The 22,270-nt window shown below is 43.1% G+C and overlaps 1 protein-coding gene and 1 pseudogene across 2 annotated transcripts in view; both read right to left on the reverse strand.

Annotated features, from left to right (window-relative positions):
* The window catches only part of PITPNC1 (phosphatidylinositol transfer protein cytoplasmic 1), a 254,541-nt gene that overhangs the window by 191,736 nt on the left and 40,535 nt on the right, over positions 1-22,270 (reverse strand). The window lies entirely within an intron of this gene.
* LOC132511438 (RNA-binding protein 4B-like) lies at positions 10,546-11,773 on the reverse strand (annotated as a pseudogene).

Here is a 22,270-nt window from a genome sequence, read left to right on the forward strand (position 1 = left end):
TGGCCCATTATATTTCAGATGTTGAATTTAGGACAGCGTTCAAAGATTTTTACGGGGCCAGTTCACGGTTTCAGTTCCAATTTACCATTTTTCCTTTACTGACTTCCTTTTGGAGTTCACCAGCATATGGGTCCTTAAGGACTAAAAAAACCAATGAATTAATCAAAGGGAAAATGTTCTGTTTCTCCCGTTTAGAAATTCATTGAAATATAGATGAAGTCCATCCTGAACAGCAGGACGTTCTGAGAAAGCCATCAGCCTAAATGCCTTTATGAATAACTATTATGTTATAAGCTCAAAAGATCTTACATCTCAGCCAGATGAATAATCAGGCCACTAGGGAACACAGGGAAGAAAATGAATATAATGCAGGTCTATATATTTTTTTCCTCTGCTTGTCTGGACACATAAAATATCTTTTTACTTTTACCACCAAATACACATTCAGGTAGCTTCTCCTGGTATCAGTGATGCTTCTCGACTCCAAGTTAAGGACTTCTGAGGGCTGAATTTGCTTCCTCCAGCCTCCAAAGCACTATGTGAAGTACCAAATCATTATACCATGAAGGCAACATCCTGCCTAACTTGTAAGAACTATTAGTATGGGCTCAGGGAAAGCTGATGCTGCCACAAATGCATACTGTGGAAATACATGCCACATATTCAATTAAGAAAGTGATTCATCAGTATTGTAACTAAGTATTGAAAAAAATCAAAACTGGGCTTCCCTGGTGGCGCAGTGGTTGGGAATCTGCGTGCCGGTGCGGGGGGCACGGGTTCGATCCCTGGTCCGGGAGGATCCCACATGCCACAGAGCAGCTGAGCCCGTGCGCCACAACTACTGAGCCTGCTCTCTGGAGCCCACAAGCCACAACTACTGAAGTCCACACGCCTAGAGCCCGTGCTCTGCAACAAGAGAAGCCACTGCGATGAGAAGCCCGAGCACCACAACGAAGAGTAGCCCCCGCTCGCCGCTACTAGAGAAAGCCCGCCTGCAGCAATGAAGACCCAACGCAGCCATAAATAAATAAATAAATAGATAGATAAATAAATAAACAAAAAAGTAACCCAAATCAAGCTTTCAATTCCCCCTACCTGCCAATCAGAGATACAAAAAGAAAAATACTATCAGTGTTCATCTCTCCTTAGCTATTATAAACTGTTACTTGCTATGCAAAGGCATTTACAAGTCCAAATTACTACAGGATGCTTATGGTTTTAAAAAATACAAATGCTATATACGATTAGTATATTACTATATATACGTGTGTATATATAAATACAATCTATGTATTTGCCTATAATTATTTAGTGATCCAACTAGTCTTTTTCCTTGAAATATGCCATTTAGAAAATACCATTACATCATGTAAATAATTTCCCTGGCTCCACCCCAACTGCATAAAAGCAGTCTTTTTTCCAGTGCAACGTGTACTTGGAAAGTGCCTGCTTTGTGGTGTTCTTGTCCAGGTCACCATACTTAAGCACACGATAGAAAAAAAGGAAAAATCAAAATTGTAGCTAAGCTCCCTCCTCCCAACTCAGAATCAGCAGAACTCTCCTTGTCAAAGGACCAAACACATGAACTTCAATGATGCGAGCTGCTGACAACACAGTCATCTTTAAATTCAAGCAGTACATTGTGAAAGCAAATGGAACTGCTACCCAGGTGAGAAGTGGAAGAGAAGTTCCCCAGGGAACAGTGATGGACAGGAAGTCCAAGGACCAGGTTGAGTGCTGGCTGTGTGACTGATTCTGTGATGATGAGCAAGTTATAACATACTTTGAGGCTTCAGATTCCTCATCTACAGTTAAAACACTGGATTAAATGGTCTAAGGTTCATGCCAGGTCAAAATTCTCAGATTTTTAAGACCACCTCAACACCTGGTCATTGCTGAGACTCCATGACACTGATCCTGACTCCCAAGGCTGCACTGTGGTCGCTGAAAAGATTTTGCTTGTCACTCTCCAACACAATGGGATGGGTTTGGAGCAAAACAGGAAAGACATGTCCTATATGATATGCATGTGGTCCCCTTAAGTGAAAGAAAATTACCTATTTCATTAGTTCCCAAAGGATATGGAGCATCTCTATTCTAAGACAGACCAGACTGACTCAAGCACTGCCCTGACAGCTATATATTATCCTGTGCTGTTGTATTGGGACCTATTATCTATTTGACTCATGTAGGAAGATTCTAGAAGCTTTTTCAAAATGGGAATACAGAATATGTTTTACTTCTAACTTGAGTAATTTGAGAAACCAGTGGCATTTGCTCTTCTCATATACACAGTTTAAAGCAAGAGAATCAAAGAGTTCTGAGCCCTAGAACAGAAATAAAGGCTAACCCCTGCAGCACAGTGCGGAGGCTGCGAGAATACGCTGGCATCTTATCCACCTGTAATGAACAATGGCTATCCAGAGGCTGACAGAGAAAGTATGGAAAATCAATGAGCATTCACTTTGACAGACAATTCTGGGGGCAGAATACCTGTCACCAGGTAATAAATCACTTCATTTAAGTTTATCTTTTTAGCAGTGCACAGTGGATTATACCCATACATCACTTCAGCCCTTCTTTTCTGCCCTGTTGACAAAGGACAAATTGAGAAGGATGGTGGGAAAGCTGGGAGAAAGAAGGGAGGAAAACAGAAGAGCTCTGTTCCTAGGCCGTATCGTAAAAGAAATGATGATGATGATGATGATGATTCAATTTCATTGTTTTCTAAGCATCAGTTCCATCTGTAAAATCTTACGGCACTTCCTGGATTTACCAATGAAGTGACCATGGGTTGGAAAACAAAGGTAGCTTTTTTTCCAGATCCCTTAGGACATACTATATATCTACAGTCTCAATAGGATCTCAAGCACTTGGCTTTTCTAACAATGGGTGAGCTTATGGGTTTCACTAATGATACTGCTTAGAAACTGGTACCCTGAGAAGCCTTGCAGCACAGAACTGAATATAGTAAATGGGACTTCAGGTGCAGCAAGAGGGTGGCAGATTAAGACAATGTGGAAAAAACCCTCCCACTACAAATACTTAAGAATGCTGGGTAAAATATGACCTGAAAAAGAAAGGGAAAAACTGAGTGAAAGCACGTGGATTCTGAGACTGCTTTTGTAACTTACAGACTTGCATTTTAAAACCCAAGTGGACAAAGGAGGTGGAACCATGGGCTGCCAAGAGGCACAGAGTTGGAACTAAAACACTTGAGGAGAGGCAGGATCCTCAAAGAGGGGCTTCCTCAGTGAAGACTGGGGGCGGGGGGGAACTCATACCCTAGAAAAGGGGTCCAAGAGGACAATTTTGTGTGCCCCTGGGCTCTGAGTGAAAAAAAGAAACCTCTCCTCTGAAATATGGATATCCAGATCTGAGCCTTGAGCAGAGTAATCCAGCAAGTTCCAACCTAAGAAATTAGCAGAAACACTGGCCCCAAGCCAGTGATACTCCTGAGATCTCTAGAAGAAGCAATGCAAATTGTTCTGGAGGGGGCCTGTTATCAGGTCACAGAAAAAGTAATCCCCACTCAAGATCAGCTTATAAGAAAATTTAAAATTACAATATATCATGAGAAGAAAACAGCAAACACAACAAACAAGATTGTTAGAATTCCAGGAACTTGGGTACTTCCCTGGTGGTCCAGTGGTTAAGAATCCACCTGCCAATGCAGGGGACACAGGTTCAATCCTTGGTCCGGGAAGATCCCACATGCCACGGAGCAACTAAGCCTGTGTACCACAACTACTGAGCCCGTGCTCTAGAGTCCATGAGCCACAACTACTGAGCCCACATGCTGCAACTACTGAATCCTGTGTGCCTAGAGCCCATGCTCCACAAGAGAAGCCACTGCAATGAGAAGCCCATGCACCTCAACAAAGAGTAGCCCCCACTCACCACAACCAGAGAAAGCCCCCATGCAGCAATGAAGACCCAGAGCAGCAAAAAAATAAATTAATTTAAAAAAAAGAATTCCAGGAACTTGGGATAATAAAATTAAAATTTGAAAAAGAGAATAAGAAATAAATATGCTTAAAACTATGAAAGACATAAAAGTAGGAAATAAAACCCTGAGGAAAAAAATACCAAAAACAGCCAGGTATGAAAATAACCCAAATAGAACTTCTAGAAATAAATATTATAATCACTGAAATTAAAAAGTCAACAGATACGTTAAATAGATTAGACACAAGTAAAGAGAGAATTAAGTAAAATGGAAGACAGATTTGAAGAAATTACCAAGGGGCATCACAGAGATAAAAGGGGCATGAAAGAATAGTTCCTGGAATAGGGAGTACAATGAGACTATTCCGATGCATTTAATGCAAGATCCAGATGATGCAAATAGAGAGACTGTGTTAGTTTGGGTCCTCCAATAAGCAGATGCCAAGAAAGGATGTTGGGAAGAGAAGGAGTGGGCAAGGAGAAACCTCAGACCAGAAAGTCATGGCTCAAGGACTCCCCATTAGAAGAGTCCTATATCCTACAGGATGGGCTAGCACTAGTAGCCACATCTTACTAAGCCAGCAACCAGTAACAGCCCAGGGGAAGTGTGGCTTTTGAGTGAATCCTGAGACATGGCATCTGGGGTCAGTCAACTAGGCTTCCCAAAGCAGGAGATCTGAGAGGCACATTTTCATGGCTGCTGACATGAAGGGGAGCAATATTTTTAAAGATAATAGTTAAGGATTTTCCAGAATTGTAAAAGCCATAAATCTCCCATGTAGAGAATAACAGCAAGTTCTGAGCAGAATAAACCAAAACAAATCTACACATGCTATAGTTAAATGGCAGAATATCAAAGGCTATAAAATACCAAAAACAAGGAGAAATTTAAGTTAAATGAAAAGAAAATAAACTGGTAGGGGGGATGACTGGAGTTAATTTTAGACTGCTTTCTAAGAACACACATTTAAGGATAATAAAGCCAGTAGAGGAAAAAAGGGAGGAACCAATAAAACTCAATTCAGTAAGAGACAGGAAATGAGAAAAAGAAAGCAAAGGAAAAGTATGGAAAATAGAAAACATGAAATAAGAGAAATAATTTAAAATATCAACTGTTACTATAAATGCAAACAGATTAAAATAGCTGGTTAAAAATCTCAGACTGAAAAAAAAAAAAAACTCAGACTGGATTTTTTTTTAAAATTTAGCCATATGCTATTTACAAGAGGTTCTTGTAAATAAGAACCTCTTACTTACTTTACCAGTAAGTAAAACCACTTACCTGTTCTTACTACTTACACAATTTCTTAACCTTTTGCAGATTGATTGCTCTCATCAATGATATGAGATTCCCATTCTCATCTGTAGAATGGGATGATAATGACAGACTTTTTTTTTTTTTTTTTTTGCGGTACGCGGGCCTCTCACTGTCGTGGCCTCCCCCACTGCGGAGCACAGGCTCCGGACGCGCAGGCCCAGCGGCCATGGCTCACGGGCCTAGCCGCTCCGCGGCATGAGGGATCCTCCCAGACTGGGGCACGAACCCGTGTCCCCTGCATCGGCAGGCAGACTCTCAACCACTGCGCCACCAGGGAAGCCCCGACAGACTTAGTTTTTAATCTGTAACATGTTTTTCTTAAAATAACACAAGCAAGTACAGCAAAATGTTAACACTTGCGTAATCTTTCTGGTGTGTACGTGGGTGCGAGTTTCATTACTGTCTGTACATTTTAATCTATTTGAATTGTTTCAAAAATAAAAATGTTTTCACTGTTTAAATCCATAAGCCCAATAACCAAGTAAAAATATAAGACCACAGTAAATGACAATGTTCTTATTGTCACTTGGGAGGGTATAGAACTATACACCTTCCCTAGGGAACAATTTTGCAAGATACATCAAAACTTAAAAGATATAGATACTCTTGGGACTTCCCTGGCAGTCCAGTGGTTAAGACTTCGTCTTCCTATGCAGGGGGTGCAGGTTCTATCCCTGATCAAGGAGCTAAGATCCCACATGCCTCTGGGCCAAAATACCGAAATATAAAACAGAAGCAATATTGTAACAAATTCAATAAAGACTTCAAAAATGGTCCACATCAAAAAATCTTTTTAAAAAACTGTAGATACTCTTTAACCCAGGGACTGAATTCTTGTAATTTATCCCAAGGAACTAATCAGAAATGTGTACAAACATTTGTGTATTAGTTTACACCTGAGTTATGTCAAACGGTGAAAAGTTCAAAACAACTTTAATGTTGTTGGGAACTGTTTTAGTAAACTGTAATGCATCTGTATAACAGAACGGTATGCAGTCATTAAAATTCAGGTTAAGGTTATAGAAGATTATTAGTGACAAGTATATATTAGTAAGTGAAAAAAGATACAAAGCAGTATGCATGGTATGAGTTTGTTTTAATTTAAAAAAATATGTGTGTATATATATACATATATACAAAGACAAGGGACCACCAGTGAAGCACTTCTGGATGGTAAAGATTCTGAATGACTTTTTTTTATGGTGCTTTTCTCTGTTTTCCAAGTTTTCTGCAGTGAGCATATGGTGCTCTGCAATTAGGGGGGAAAAGCAATCATTACTTCTAAAGTAAGTGGCAATAATTCCAGTTTATACTCTAATGCAGGGGTCCACAAATTATATCCCGCAGGCCAAATCCAGCCTGCCACCCTGCCTGTGAGTTAGGAATGGTTTTACATTTTTAAAGCGCTGAAAAAAAAAAATCAAAAGAAGAATAGTATTTATAAACTGCCATTCTAATCTAATCTTTGTATTTAATCTTTACAACAACCCTGTGAAGTAGGTACTATGACCCATTTTACAGATGAAGGAACAGAAGCTCCTAGATTGGTCAGGTAAGTAGTCAAAGATCTCCTAGTTACTGAGTCTTTGCTGAAATTCACACCCAAGGAGTCTTACCCCAGACCTTATCCTCTTAAGCTGCTTCCTCCATGTGAAAAGTTCTCCACCACTATAAGGGCAAATGCAGACAGCACAGTCTGGTGAATTCTCAGGATGGAAGACCACAATGTTTCAGTGAAGCCTCATTGGAGAATGAGGCCCTGTTTCTACCATAACGATAGGAAACACTAATTCTGAACTCCAATTAACCAAAGTATTATCCTCCTCAAAAGAATTCCATTCTTGGGCTTCCCTGATGGCACAGTGGTTAAGAATCCACCTGCCAACGCAAGGGACATGGGTTCAATCCCTAGCCCAGGAAGATGCCACATGCCACGGAGCAACTAAGCCCGTGCACCACAACTACTGAGCCTGCGCTCTAGAGCCCGCGTGCCTACAGCCCGTGCTCCGCAACAAGAGAAGCCACCGCAATGAGAAGCCCGCACACCGCAACAAAGAGTAGCCCCCGCTCGCCGTGACTAGAGAAAGCCCACGCACAGCAACAAAGACCCAACGCAGCCAAAAATGAAAACAAATAAATTAATTAAAAAAAAAAAAGAATTCCATTCTTTTTATTAGTAGACCTGTATAATAGAAAATTGTACCCTTTCATTATTATTATTCTGTTTTGAATTTCATCAATAAAATTTGTGGAAATTTGTTTAGTCTCTCATTATATAAGCACCTACATAATGTCCTTGATGTTGTGTATTGGCCCAAAAAGCCTAAAATATTTACTATGTGACCCTTTACTGAAAATGTCTGCAGACTCCTGTTTGAATTGACAGAGAAAAGCAAGTGGGGAGAAGCAGAGGTCACAGTATTAATGGAGTCCCCACACCTGGAACCATGGAGTAACCAAGAACCCAAATGGTTCTCTCTCCCAAGCTATTCCACAAGCTCTTAGTCGTTTAGAGACTGTTTCTTTTCTCCGTCTCCTGCTATGTCTATATTTCCTATCCATTACCTCCCACCAAGGGGTGAGCAAAAAAAAGAAAGTAAAACTTAGTTCAGTCAAGGTTATTGCTTCTTAGAAACTCTGGCAAAAATTTGTTCAGGGAAAGAGACTTGACTTTTATATCATTTCTGAAGTTAAGTTATCAGTGTTTTCTGTTCCAAAAATAACTGAGAATTTGGCCACTCATCCTAAGTATGGGATTGTTCATTCATCCACTTACCAAACCCTAGCATAGCGCACAGATCAGAAGATATATATCAATACAACATTCTACAATAGAAAGCAGTTTTAAATGACTACAGAAAATGCAAATTAAATCCACAATGAGATACCACCACACCCAGTAAAATATCTATAATCAAAAGGACAGATAATACCAAATATTGGCAAGGATGTGGAGAAAGCAGAATGTAAAATATAAAATGCAACAGCCACTTTGGAAAACAGCCTGGTGGTTTCTGTTAAAGTTAAACATATGACCCAGACATTCAACTCTTAAGTATCTACCTGAGAGGAATGGAAACATGCATCCATACCAAGACTTGTATACAGATGATCATAGCAGTATTTTCATAATAGCCCCAAACTGGAAACAACCCAAACGTCCATCAACTGGTAACTGGATAAACAAAATGTGGTATATCCACACAATGGAATACTACTCAGCAATAAAAAAGAACCAACTATGATACACTCAACAATATGGATGAACTCAAAAACTGCATGCTGAGGGAGGCCAGTCTCAAAAGACTGCATATTGTATGATTTTAAAGTAGCACGATTTTTTTTTTTTTTACGCGGGCCTCTCACTGTTGTGGCCTCTCCCGGTGCGGAGCACAGGCTCCGGACGCGCAGGCTCAGCGGCCATGGCTCACGGGCCCAGCCGCTCCGTGGCATGTGGGATCTTCCCGGACCGGGGCACGAACCCGTGTCCCCTGCATTGGCAGGCGGACTCTCAACCACTGAGCCACCAGGGAAGCCCTTGTATGATTTTATATGACATTTCTAGAAAAGACAAACTATAGATGCAGAAGCGGATCAGTGGTTGCCTGAGATTGGGGTGAGAGCAAGGACTGCCTACAAACAGGCAAGAGAGAACTTTGTGGGGTGACAGAAAGTACTAAAACTGAATTGCACAAATACATGGATTTACTAAAACTCATCAGTATACTTACGTGTGAATTTATGGTATGCAAATTAGACCTCAATAAAGCTGTTTTAAAACAAAACTACAGGAGCGAAGGGGCAGATATCTGCTCGAGGTAGAAGAAAGGGTAGGGAAGCCTTTAGAAGAGGGAAATTTTGAGATAATATCCTGATAACGGACATTTAGCTGAGGCAGGGATTTAACAGTGGGCAGAGGCAGGAAGGCATGAAAACTCAAGTAGGAGTTGGGGAGGGAAAAGAAATAGGTGATACTAAAGGGCAAGCTGCACTTAGAGACGGGATAAGTGAGAAAACAAGAAGTTGGTAAGAAGTTGGTACTTCATCTCATAGGTCATGGGAAGTCACTACAGAATCTGAAGGGGGCTGAGTGACTATCACATTTGAGTTTTAGAAAGCTAACTCTGGAGGCAGTGTAAAAAGAAGATGACTTAGAGATGAGGGGAAAAAAGCAAGAGGCTGTGTCCAGGTAAAAGACACAGAACCAACTATTTAGTTTCTAATGAGGTGGTGGGAAAGAAGACAGTTTCTAATCTTAGCAGCTAAGATGGTGGTGTCACTAAAACAAATAAGGACGACAGGAGCAGAAGCAGTTTTGGGGGAAGGTGGTGACATAAATACTGTTTTAGGTTGATTGTGAGGTGCTGTCAAGATATTCAGGTACAAATATCCAGCAAAGAGTTGCAAAACTGGAAAGAGTCTGGGGTTGACGCTGTGGCTTGGGGAATTCTTAGCAAAGAAATAGTCACTGAAACCACTGAACTGTTAAGATTGCTATGGACTCACATAAACAGCAAGAACTTAGGGCTCAAGATCAAAAAGGCTAATTATAGGGAACTCCCTGGCAGTCCAGTGGTTAGGACTCCTCGCTTCCGCTGCTGGGGGCCTGGGTTTGATCCCTGGTCAGGGAACTAAGATACCTGCAAGCGTGCAGCCAAAAAAAAAAAAAAAAAGGCTAATTACAGAGTCTACCCAGTCATCCACGCAACGACATTAAGAAAGTGCTTTTCCTTCAGTTGCTGTTCTTTTTTTTTTTAAGCGTTAGAAACGTTTATTTGCCAAAATATTTTATTAAAAAACAAGTGAGAGAAGTGGAGTAAAGCAAGGCTAAATTTCAGTTAATGTTGTACCACGATCAGCCATAAAAAGACAAAACAAAACAACAACAAACAAAATCCCAATGGTCCTAGCAATTTCAGAAGATTAGCTTCAGTGTCAAAGTCCAGAGTTAACAGAGAAGAGTAGAAGGTTGCCTGTCACTACATATGGTCATTTTAAAGGGAAAGGAGGGGAATTCCCTGGTGGTCCAGTGGTCATGACCCAGCAGCGCTTTGGGGGTGGGGGGGAGAAGGTTCATCCCCTGGTCAGGGAACTAAGATCCCGCATGCCACGAGGTGCAGCCAATTGAAAAAAATTTTTAAAGAAAATTAAATTTGAAAATAAATAAAAATAAAGGGAAAGGAGATGTTGCAGGTAGGCAGGGAAAGGGGTCAACTCCTAAGGAAAGCAAGGTAGGAGGGATTCCACTGTACAGGAAAGAGAAGCTACTAGCATAATCCTCACCTGGGGCTGTGCTGTGGTCTTGAAGCAGATGGGACAAGTAATAGTTGCAGGTAGTTGGACACGGAAGCTGCTGCTGCCACTGCCTCCTAAGAGCGGACTCGGTAAGGCTGGTGGTGGAGTGCGCCCTATGCATCCTTGTTACACACGGATTCCCCGTAGCCAACGGTGTCAGGTGTGCACGCTGCTCCATACCGTTTGTTACGGTGCTCGGTAAAGTCCGCCACACTACCCGTACAATCTACGGGGCACTCTTCTGACCAGTGCCCCTCCTTCCCACACTGACAGCTGCCACTCTGGTCTCCCATCCCAGGGGCAGTCCGAAGCTGGCTGGTGGACAACTGCACGTATGTTCGTGTGCCTTGAAACTCTGTGCTGTCAAGGCCCCTGACAGCCCTACTGCATCCTCTGCCCGCTCCACGTGTACGAAGGCATAATCTTTCATAATGTCACATTCGATGACTGAACCATGCTCCTCCAACCTGGCCCAAAGCTCCCGGTTGGTACAAGTAGGACTGATGTTGCCTATGTGCAACTTGGCTGAAGCTTTGCTCTTTTTCTTTTTTAAATAAATTTATTTATTTATGGCTGCATTGGGTCTTCATTGCTGCGTGCAGGCTTTCTCTAGTTGCGTCTCTAGTTGCATTGAGCGGGGGTTACTCTTCGTTGTGGTGCGCAGGCTTCTTATTGCGGTGGCTTCTCTTGTTGCAGAGCACGGGCTCCTGGCACACGGGCTTCAATAGTTGTGGCGCACAGGCTTATAGGCTTAGTTGCTCCGCAGCATGTGGACCAGGGCTGGAACCCGTGTCCCCTGCATGGGCAGGCGGATTCTTAACCACTACGCCAACAGGGAAGTCCCTGAAGCTCTGCTCTTATCCTTGCTGCTTCCACGGTGATGTTCACCCTGTGCGGCTTGTAGTGGATGGCATCCTCGGCCGCCACCTGGTCCTCTATGTGCACAAAGCCGTAGTTTTGTGGCTTCTGTTGTTGTTGTTTGTTTTTCCGTGCAGCTTGCGGGATCTTAGTGCCCCGACCAGGGATCAAACCAGAGCCCTCCCTGGTGAAAGCAAGGCGTCCTAACCACTGGAGCGCCAGGGAATTCCCAAAGCTGTAGTTCTTAATGATGTCACATTCCAGCACCTTCCCACACTGCTCAAGGAGTCAGCGGATCGCCTGCTCTGTGCCCTCCTGGGGCAGGTGTCCGATGAACGGCGTCACCATCCTGACAAGAGCCGCCGCATCGCGGCGGCGGCGGCTCTGGCGTCTCAGAGAACCCTACAAAATGGCGGCGGGCGCCCGAGCCCCGGCTACGCGACCGGGCACTGCTCGCGCGTCAGCTCACGCACGCGCCACTGCGCGCTGCCTCAGGCTCGCGGGCGCCATGTTGCTTTTCTTGTCAGTTTGTTCCTAGCAGACTGCCAATAGATTTTATAAAGAGATACAGATTACAAAACAAACATGCCAAAGATGATGATCAAACTGGGGACAAATACATAGATGGGAGAGCAGAATGCAGAACATAACAGAGGCAACTGAGACTATATAGAATTTGCTATCTAGAAAGCAAGGCGCATGCTTTCGCTGCCTTTGAAACTCTCATATTGTGAATGTGGGTACTAGTCTGCTCTTTGAAGTTAAGGGTACATGGGTCAGAGTCCATCTATTGCCCTCAGCTCATCCACAACCATCCAAATGCACATCAGTTCTACCATCTTGTCAATAATATACTGTGCAAATTGGCACCCTGGAGATCTACCTTCTTGGACCTTCCCAAAGCCCCCATATGGCTAACACATGGAGAGGACAAAAAAATTTCACAGATTGTTATATACAGGATACTAGGAAATATAGACAAAAGAACAGTAGGCTAAATACCAGAAGATCCAGATTCTATATTCTTCCACCATGGACAAGTTAATTATATTCTTTGTATGTACAAATGGGAATAGAATGCACGGATCAGATTTTGAAAATTTAAGGTGTTGCACAGTGTATGGTAATACTGCTTGAAAGTTTGTCATCCCACACAACCTCCTGTCTATATAGGGGCCAAATGAGTTAAAGTTGTGCTCTATTATTTTAGGGGAGAGAAGTGTCTTTGACGGTAAAACGTGAATATAATTTACAAGAAATCATGCCTACAGGTGGAGTACTGCAGTATATCAGATCCTCCTTCTATACATGACCTTTAATTCTGCTGACATCTATTTCTAGCCTTTGAGTAGGAGAACTTAGAACATGACCTAGAGGCCTTCATTCATCAGGCCCCCACACTCCCACCCACAATGGATGTAGCCCTTCTCCAACAGTGAGTCACCCACCTTCCCCTCTGCTTTCTGCTTGGATGGCCACCACCAAGCCTTGGACCCTATTTCCTGGTCTGTCTACCCAACCAGAAAAGAAGTTCCCTGCATGCAGGGTAGAGCTCATTCATTTCTGTGTTCTCAACACCTGTCAGCACGTAAGGCTCAAAAAATGACCCCCAAATGAAAGAATGCCAGGAAATTAGGGGGAAAGATGCCAAATGGCACATATTAAAAGTAAAATTTTTATACTATTCTATTTTTTTAAATAAAAATTATAGGTACTTAAGGCATTTGAGATGATGATTTCAGATACATATACACAATGAAATGATTACTACAGCCAAGCTAATTAACATATTTCTTCTCATGGTTACCTTTTTGTGTATGTGTGTGATGAGAGCAAAAATTAAATTTAAAAGTCTCCTGTGCATTGACTGACAGATGAGTGGATAAACAGAATGTGGTACCTACATACAATGGAATATTATCCAGCCTTGTAAAGGAAGGAAATTCTGACAGATGCTACCACGTGGATGAACCTACAAAGCATTATGCTCAGTGAAATAATCCAGACACATGATGCCACTTATATGAGGTACCTTGAATAGTCAAATTCATAGAAACAGAAAGTACAATAGAATGGTGGCTGCCAGGGGCTGGGGAAAGGGGGCACAAGGAGTTAGTGTTTAATGGGTTTAACAAGGAGTTAGTGTTTAATGGGTTAGTGTTTAATGTATATAACAATCTGTTTAAAGGGGGCACAAGGAGTTAGTGTTTAATGAGTTTCTGTTTGGGTTGACGAAAAAGTTCTGGAGATGCGTAGTGGTGATGGTTGCACAGCATTATGAATGTACTTAATGCCACTGAACTGTACACTTAAAAAAGTTTAAAATGTAAATTTTATGACACATATAACCGCAATTTTTTTAAGTCTCCTGTGCAGTATTCCGTCTGAGGAAGGATACAGGACTGTGGCCTTTGGCATATTTTTAGGTGGCTATTTCTTCATAAGATGCATTCTTAAATACCTAATTGATAGCAAAGGGAAGAAAACACATTCAGCATTCACACAGCTCAGCGTCCAAATGTCCAAAGTCATTAATTTGGAAAAATACCACAAGAATCATGAAACTGATTCCGAATTTACTTCTAAACCATAAAAGCAAAAAACGAAGTGTGATTTTAATTGGGTTTTCTGGGTGTGTGTTGTCTTAGATGACTTGTTTTTTTAATTGTTGGTAATCACTGGCTACCAGTACTAACCTCACTGCCAGAAAAATAAACAGTTAAGTAATTAAAACATTCAAAACCTGAACTAGCAGAGAAAAAAAGTTTGTTTCTAACACTTTCCTTTTAGCATCAATTGTGATTCATATATCAAAAGACTAACCTTTTAAAAGGAGATGAAATAGCTTTCATATTTGACTATTTTGGTAACCAGCTGTATAGAAAACTATTTTATCATCCCTTTTCCCCATCCCCAGACAGAGAAAGTTGTTGAGCTTGAGATTTCTAGATTATAATGTTGAAGTTCTCATGCAAGCAAAGCCTCCCAGCGATGTTAGATGTCTTGTCAAGGTAAAAACAGGAAGATTTTTTTTTCTTTGATATCTGTCAAGAAAATATAGAGGTATGCTTATTACTTTCTTTAAAAAGTCCTTTTCCCTTTCAAGAAAAGTGTTGTGTTTATTCCAATGGCAGTTTAACAAATAATCTCAGGTTCTCAGCAAGCCCTCAAAACGGGTGATCAGAATGCAACAAGCTGACAGAATCCAAATTAAATTGACACTCCCCAGTCTAAGGCTTCCAAAGATGTGTGTATCAGCATCGTCCAAAGCAAGTCACTGGATCACTTTTAACTTCTTCCAAATACCAAGCCTTTAAGCCAAGCTCAAACATGGCGGAGGAGAAAAGGCAAGAGAAGGGACTTTGCTGTGTCAACATGGACACCCCTTAGAAGGTCAGTGCAAATCGAAGAATTACAACCAAATGGTTTTAATCGCTTGGGTGACAACGCACAGGTGGCAGGGGGAAGAGCAAAGAGATAAAAGTGCTAATGCTTGAAGGAGATGATGCACCCACCTTTGCAGTTCAGTAAACATGGCCTAATGGTGATTTTGTCTGTGGATGGTGAGAAAGGACTTTGCAGCAGAAGATCTTATCCCTTGGGAAGGACTAGATTCTAGTCTTAGATTCACAGAGTCACAAAAGAGGAGAGAATGGCCCGGTGGCTCTAAACAGATCCAGTGGAGGGGAGAAACGGAGGTAACATTATGAAGACGGAGTCGTGAATAAAGCAAGTGTGAAGCACCTACAAAGGGCAGCTTCCTGGGTCCTGGAGAAGCCTGGTACCCCCTCCCACAAGTCGAGGAAGCTGCCCCGATTCTGGAAGCATCTGGTTCCAGATGAGAAAATCACTTCACTCTGGGTGGAAGAACCTCAGACAGCCATACAATTAGGGACACATGCACACCGAGGTGATCAAAAGAAAACACCCAGATTAAACCCACAAATCATTTTCAATAAGCCTTTCCAGAAAAGCAGTGTGGTGAGAGAAGTCCTGGGGATGTGATGTATTGGTGTGGAGACCGTGGGTAACAATACTCGATTGTACGTTTGAAAGCTGCTGAGGAGTAGATCTTAAAATTTCTCATTGCAAGAAAAAAATTAAAAAACCAAAAAACAGCCATGTGTGTTAGCTGGGATCCCAGGTAAAAACTTCAGAAAATAAACACCTTCAAAGAAAGGAGACTTCTCTCTGCGGTTTTGAAGACGAAGTTTCATATCCGCTGCTCCAAAGGCCCAGAAAGGCTTATTGTGCTGGGGAACTGGGGTGTGCGAGCTTCGAAGACTTAAACAAATGATCAGTTCTCTCCTTCAGAGATCCTAAAGTCTCCTAAGAGATTCCAGGTGGCAATAAATTAATAGGCTCACTCTTTACTATGCTTCTATTTCCCCTAGTTTAAAAAAAAAATCTTAATCAGAAACAAAATTATTTCTTTACCAAAGGCTCCATTTCTGTGTGATATCCTAGTTAAACTTGCACATTTTTTTCTCCATTCTGTTTTTTGGACTCAGAACAATTTCCTCCTCCTCTAAGCAGAAAAGCCTACAGAAAAAGTGTTGGTTGTGCCCTAGTTTCAGGAGGTGATGAAGAGGCAAGTCGCTAAAGCCATATGGAGAAAACTACTACTTGTGGCCCCAGGGAGAAAAAAAAAGAATCAGCCAAACAAAGATACCTAGAGTCAGACTGGAACTTCTGGAGCAATCTAAGCCTTACCTCCGAATGCCTAAACAATAGCCTCTATTTATGCACACTTCAAAAGACCTCATTGCATCAGAAGGCACCTTGCGAATAAGATTGCAGCTAATTCTCCCAGCAGCAGAAATGCAACTCCTGTGAATAACAAAGCTTCGCTCTGTTATTCATAATAAGGATTAAACCCAGTGGGATAAAATACACAGTTGCCAGGTCATCTTAGTGTAGGGCTCAGCATGGAAAACTGAGTTCTCATTTCTCCTCCACTAAAGCCTGGTGGTTGGTAGAGGAGTCAGTTCTTTAAATGTCCAGTGACGATTGCTTTTGCTGTTAAAGGAGAAATCAGTAAACAAGGAAAATGATCTGAGAGACAGTTGAAGGGCACTGAATCAATATTACTACTGTCCTCAGCCCCCGTCACAATTGAGTGCAGACCTTCAAAGGAACACAAACTAAGATTCCCCCAGCCCCCCCACACACCTAAAAGGCTGCCTCTAAAGCATCAAGGGCCTGGCCCCCCATCTGTTCCACACCTAGGTTTTCCTTCCCATTCCCTCTCCCTGCCCTGACCCCTGTTCCAGCAAAAACAATCTGTTGACCCCTTGCGCACACGTGACTTACAGCTTCCGACTTACAACCTTTCTTTGCCAAAATCCGTATTCATCCTTCAAGACTTGCTTTAAAAGGGCCTCCCCATGACCCAAACCCCCTGACAGCTCTTTTTTGCATGTGGTTCATATTGAGTTTGCAATCAATTAAAAGTTTAATGTTCTTATTGAAATAATTCTATTTGGAATAATATGTTGTCTGGAATTTGCTTCAAAAACAATCCAAGGATAGGAGTGGAGGGTGGGGCATTCGGGGTGGGCCCCATGTGGGTTCATCAGAGGGGGTCTCTCTACTTTTTTTAAAAAGTCTTTATTGGGCTTCCCTGGTGGTGCAGTGGTTAAGAATCCGTCTGCCAATGCAGGGGACACGGGTTTGAGCCCTGGTCCAGGAAGATCCCACATGCCGCGGAGCAACTAAGCCTGTGCACCACAACTACTGAGCCTGCGCTCTAGAGCCCACGAGCCACAACTACTGAGCCTGCGTGCCACAACTACTGAGCCCGCATGCCACAACTACTGAGCCCATGTGCCGCAACTACTGAGCCCGCGCGCCTAGAGCCTGTACTCCGCAACAAGACAAGCCACCACAATGAGAAGCCCGTACACCGCAACGAAGAGTAGCCCCCGCTCGCTGCAACAAGAGAAAGTCCGCGTGCAGCAACAAAGACCCAACGCCTCCAAAAAACAAACAAATAAATAAATAAATCTCAAAAAAATAAGTCTTGGGCTTCCCTGGTTGCGCAGTGGTTGAGGATCCGCCTGCCGATGCAGGGGACACGGGTTTGTGCCCCAGTCCGGGAGGATCCCACATGCCGCGAGCGGCTGGGCCCGTGAGCCATGGCCGCTGAGCCTGCGCGTCCGGAGCCTGTGCTCCGCAACGGGAGAGGCCACAGCAGTGGGAGGCCCGCATACCGCAAAAAAAAAAAAAGAAGTCTTTATTGAATTTGTTACAACATTGCTTGTGTTTTATGTTTTGGTTTTTTGGCATGTGGGATCTTAGCTCCCTGAGCAGGTACTGAACCTGCACCCGCTGCATTAGAAGGCAAAGTCTTAAGCACTGGCCCACCAGGGAAGTCCTGGGTCTCTCTACTTTTGCTTATGTTTGAAAGTTTCCATAGTAAAAATCTGAAAACTTTAGTGTCACAAAGCTAGCTAAGGACAACCAACATTTGAACTCAGAATTGCCTGACATTAAAAGCAGAGCCCGCTAGGCTGTTCTATTGTTTTCCATGAATTATTTCATAGTTGCTGTTACTGCTTTTTTTCACTGTATCCAGCTGTATTCATTATTCATTTGACATGAAAAGCCCGGTTGCTCTCCTCAAGGAGAGCAGGCAGTGTAACTGGGGACACAGGTAAACAGATAAATCACAGTGGAATCGTGAGTGTAACAGCCAGGATAGGAATCGAGTGGAAACAAATAAATTTCTATGGGAAAACAGCAATTAAGCCTACTTGGGGAACTCAAAAAGGCAGCCCAGCCGGGAGCTGTTATCCCAGGTAGAACTCAAGAGCTAAGCAGGGACGTCCAAGGTGAAGGAGTTTGGGGACAGGAGCGAAACTCGGGCAGAAGTTGTGGTGTGGGCAAAGACGCAGTCCTGAAGAGGCGTGATGAGGAAGGAACAGGGCCAGGTGGGGCAGATGCCCTGGTGAGGTAAGTGGAGGCCCAGACTGTGAAGAGGCTTGCAGCCAGGCCAACAGGGCTGGATTTTACCTCTTAGACAATCAGGAGCAAATGCGGAAGTGACATGATCACTGTTGGTCTGTTAGCAAGGTCACTGTCAGCTGTGCACCTAACAGCCTGGAATGGGCTTTTGCAGCAGGTCATAGCCAGGATTAGGTACAGAGAGAGGGAGGTACAAAATTTACGGGGACGCCAAAGAACTCAGCGATTCGGATGAATATTATTTTAATGCAATATTTTTTTAGAAATCAAAATTAAAGCCAAGAAAGTCCACGATGGAAAAAAAAAATTATGTAAGTAAAGACAGAATGTTACCCTTTGGTTTACCACCCTGCTTTATTATGAAACTGCAAGCACCACCCCACCTGTCCACCCCCCAGCCCTCACCATGCTGGGTGGGTTTACAAGGGTGGGCAATGATATAGGAACAGATTGGACAACATGAGGCTTTCCATAGAGTTGTATTTTTTTGTTGTAGAGCTTTTATTAACTTTTCCCACTTGGTTGTCAACATGGGAGGATATTTTGATAAGTGGACATAGGGGTGCACAGTTTTCTTTGCCTCAAGGCCCCCATAGAGCTTGGTAGGGCCCTGCCATAGCCCGGGCAGTAAGTGAGGGCCGACAGCCCTAAAACAAGAGTGTGAAAGAGGAAGAGGCCAAATTCGAGCAACATTTCTAGGGCAGAAATGAGAGAATATATAAATGCAGTAGGAGTATCAGTCTAAAGGCTCAGCTCGAGCACAATTTATTCTCCCCAACTACGTCATAAACCTTCAGGGTCAAAAATCCCGTTCTCCTAATCTTTTGTATCATTTTGCGCCTAGCTCGATACATTCCTATTAACTAATTAAGTGGAAAATAAGAGCTTAAGTCCAAAGCACACACAACTGAAGCCAGAAGTATGTCGTTCCTATTTTACAAACTGTCTCTCGCTGAAGAGCAGGACGCAGTGATGAATGTTCAAAACGTACGACCCATTCATGATAACTAAGACCCCCCTCCCCAAAATCTAATAAGTTGTTTGAGTGACAGTCTCCTGTCATTCTCCCATCTCATTTTGCATCCTTAGAACTAAGGAGGAGAATAACTGAAGTGAGGGCTCTGCTTTGTCAGCTCTGAAGCTATGATCAGATTCGAAGAAAGGCTGAAAAAAACGGTTGGTCCCACCAGCCTTGGACAATAGGAGAAAATGGGTGGGGGGCTTTGCAGTTTTCTGTATCAAATAGTAACCGGATTCCCACTCGACCCTCCTGCCCATGTGATTTCCACTCGGCCCCCAGCTTCAGTCCTGTGTCATGGAATATGGCCCCATCTCTGCGGAGCAAATCAGAGGCCAGTTCAGGATTGTGGACAGTTTAAGTGACAATAAGGGTGAGGCGTCATCCTGATGAACCATCAGGTGTGGAAATGCACTCAAGAGAGATCACAATGATGGAGGAGGCCTTAATAAATAAAAGCTGCTACCAAACCTAACTTTTGGATGGCTTCGGAAGGCTGAGTTGCTCTGAGAGGGAGGTACAGAGATATCAACTTGCCATCCATGGCCCGGCCCAGGCAAGGAGCTACGACTAAACAGGAAATCGGTTACTGAGCAGTTGAACGGATGTATGAGTGTTCAAAGCGCAGGCACCAGGCTATACTCTGAGACATTCTATAAAGTGAAAGCAGAGCTGTGTTAACCCTGACAGATGTGTAAGAGACTCGTGTAAGAGGCAGGACCTGCTTGGGTCTCCTGAAGAACTGAATTCTCTGTGAGTAACTATGAATTATCCAATGCTATGGTTTATTGGGCATCTACTATGTGCCCAGTATATCACAGGCATATTTTTTAAACCACCCCAGAGCCCTGCAATGGAAAGCGCTATCTTTATTTTACAAAAGGAAGCTCAGAAAGGTTGAGTCGTGAGCCTGAGTTCATAGAGCTGGTCCTAAAGGAGCTAGAATTCAAACCCAGAGCAAAGCCAGGCTTAGAGTAAGGAGAAACTTTTCCTTTTGAGAGCTCAGTGACGTTCTGGTTAGAGAGAGGTGAATGAGTTTGAGTTTGCCAGTGCAGTGTCAGACCCTGCACTCAACATTTTGATACTTTATTCAGCATGGGAATATTTTGCATTAATGATGATTTTCTAAATACAATGGATTAAAAATATTATTCACTGTGATTATTGAGTTTGGGGGATGCCCCTTCAATTTGGGTCCCCAGGGGCGTGTCTCACTAGCCTCACCCTAGTTTTGGCTGTGTTCCAGCCTGCAGGTGACCTGTGATAACCTGAATGCAGCCTACAGACAGCTCTCATTTTAGGCAGACTTTTCACTCCCCTCCTGCCTGTCTGATAAGTTTTACAGCCAAAGTTATTACCTACTGGGAAAGAGGTTTTGGGTTTTGTGGGGATTTGGGGGTTTTTTTTGTCTGAGTTGGGTCTCCATTGCTGCACGCGGGCTTTCTGTAGTTGCGGTGACCGGGGGCTACTCTTCATTGCGGTGTGAGGGCTTCTCTTGTTGTGAACATGGGCTCTAGGCGCACGGGCTTCAGTAAGTAGTTGTGGCTCGCGGGCTCTAGAGTGAAGGCTCAGTAGTTGTGGCTCATGGGCTTAGTTGCTCCACGGCATGTTGACCAGGGATGGAACCCGTGTCCCCTGCATTGGCAGGCGGATTCTCAACCACTGCGCCACCAGGGAAGATCCCCCCCCTCCTTTTTTTTTGACTTACTTGTTTGCTTCTTTTGTTTTCCTGCTCATTTTATTTTTTTCCTTTATCTTCTTTCTCTATTCATCACTGGCTGGGATACTTATAAACAAGAAATGTGTCAAAAGGTGATACATTGGATAACGGGATGCAAAAAATTCTACACAACCCATGAACATATTCAAACGCACTCAAAAAGGAAGCGTCTTAAAATAATTTCATGCCCCCTTCCCAGGGCTGCACAATATATTTATTTCTATAAGAAATTAGCTTCCAGGGCTTCCCTGGTGGCGCAGTGGTTAAGAATCCGCCTGCCAATGCAGCGGACATGGGTTTGAGCCCCGGTCCAGGAAGATCCCACATGCCACGGAGCAACTAAACCCATGCGCCACAACTACTGAGCCTACGCTCTAGAGCCCGCAAGCAACAATTACTGAGCCCGTGTGCCACAACTACTGAAGCCTGCGCGCCTAGAACCTATGCTCCGCAACAAGAGAAGCGCACTGCAACAAAAGAGTAGCCCTAGCTCACTGCAACTAAAGAAAGCCCGCACACAGGAACAAAGACCCAATGCAGCCAAAAATAAATAAAAATAAATTAAAAAAACAAAAAAAGTTAGCTTCCATAAGGATCAGCCCTTCACACATCTGCTTCACAGAATTATCTCTGAGAAAAACAAATACCGTATGCTAACACATATATATGGAATCTAAATTAAAAAAAAGAGGTTCTGATGAACCTAGGGGCAGGACAGGAATAAAGGCACAGACGTAGAGAATGGACTTGAGGACACAGGGAGGGGGAAGGGTAAGCTGGGAAGAAGTGAAAGAGTAGCATTGACATATATACACTACTAAATGTAAGATAGCTAGTGGGAAGCAGCCGCATAGCACAGGGAGATCAGCTCGGTGCTTTGTGACCACCTAGAGGGGTGGGAAAAAGAGGGTGGAAGGGAGGCACAAGAGGGAGGGGATGTGGGGATGTGCATATGCAGAGCTGATTCACTTTGTTATACAGCAGAAACTAACACAATATTGTAAAGCAATTATACTCCAATAAAGATGTTAAAAAAAAAAAAAAGAATTGTCTCTGCGCCCTATTACCAGATACAAAATTAAGTACTGTGAGCTGAGGCTGCAGGTTGTACTGGTAGCTGGAGGATGAAAAGTCATCCTTTTTCCTT

Source organism: Lagenorhynchus albirostris, chromosome 20, assembly GCF_949774975.1.
Source record: "Lagenorhynchus albirostris chromosome 20, mLagAlb1.1, whole genome shotgun sequence".
In the NCBI taxonomy this organism is placed as follows: domain Eukaryota; kingdom Metazoa; phylum Chordata; class Mammalia; order Artiodactyla; family Delphinidae; genus Lagenorhynchus; species Lagenorhynchus albirostris.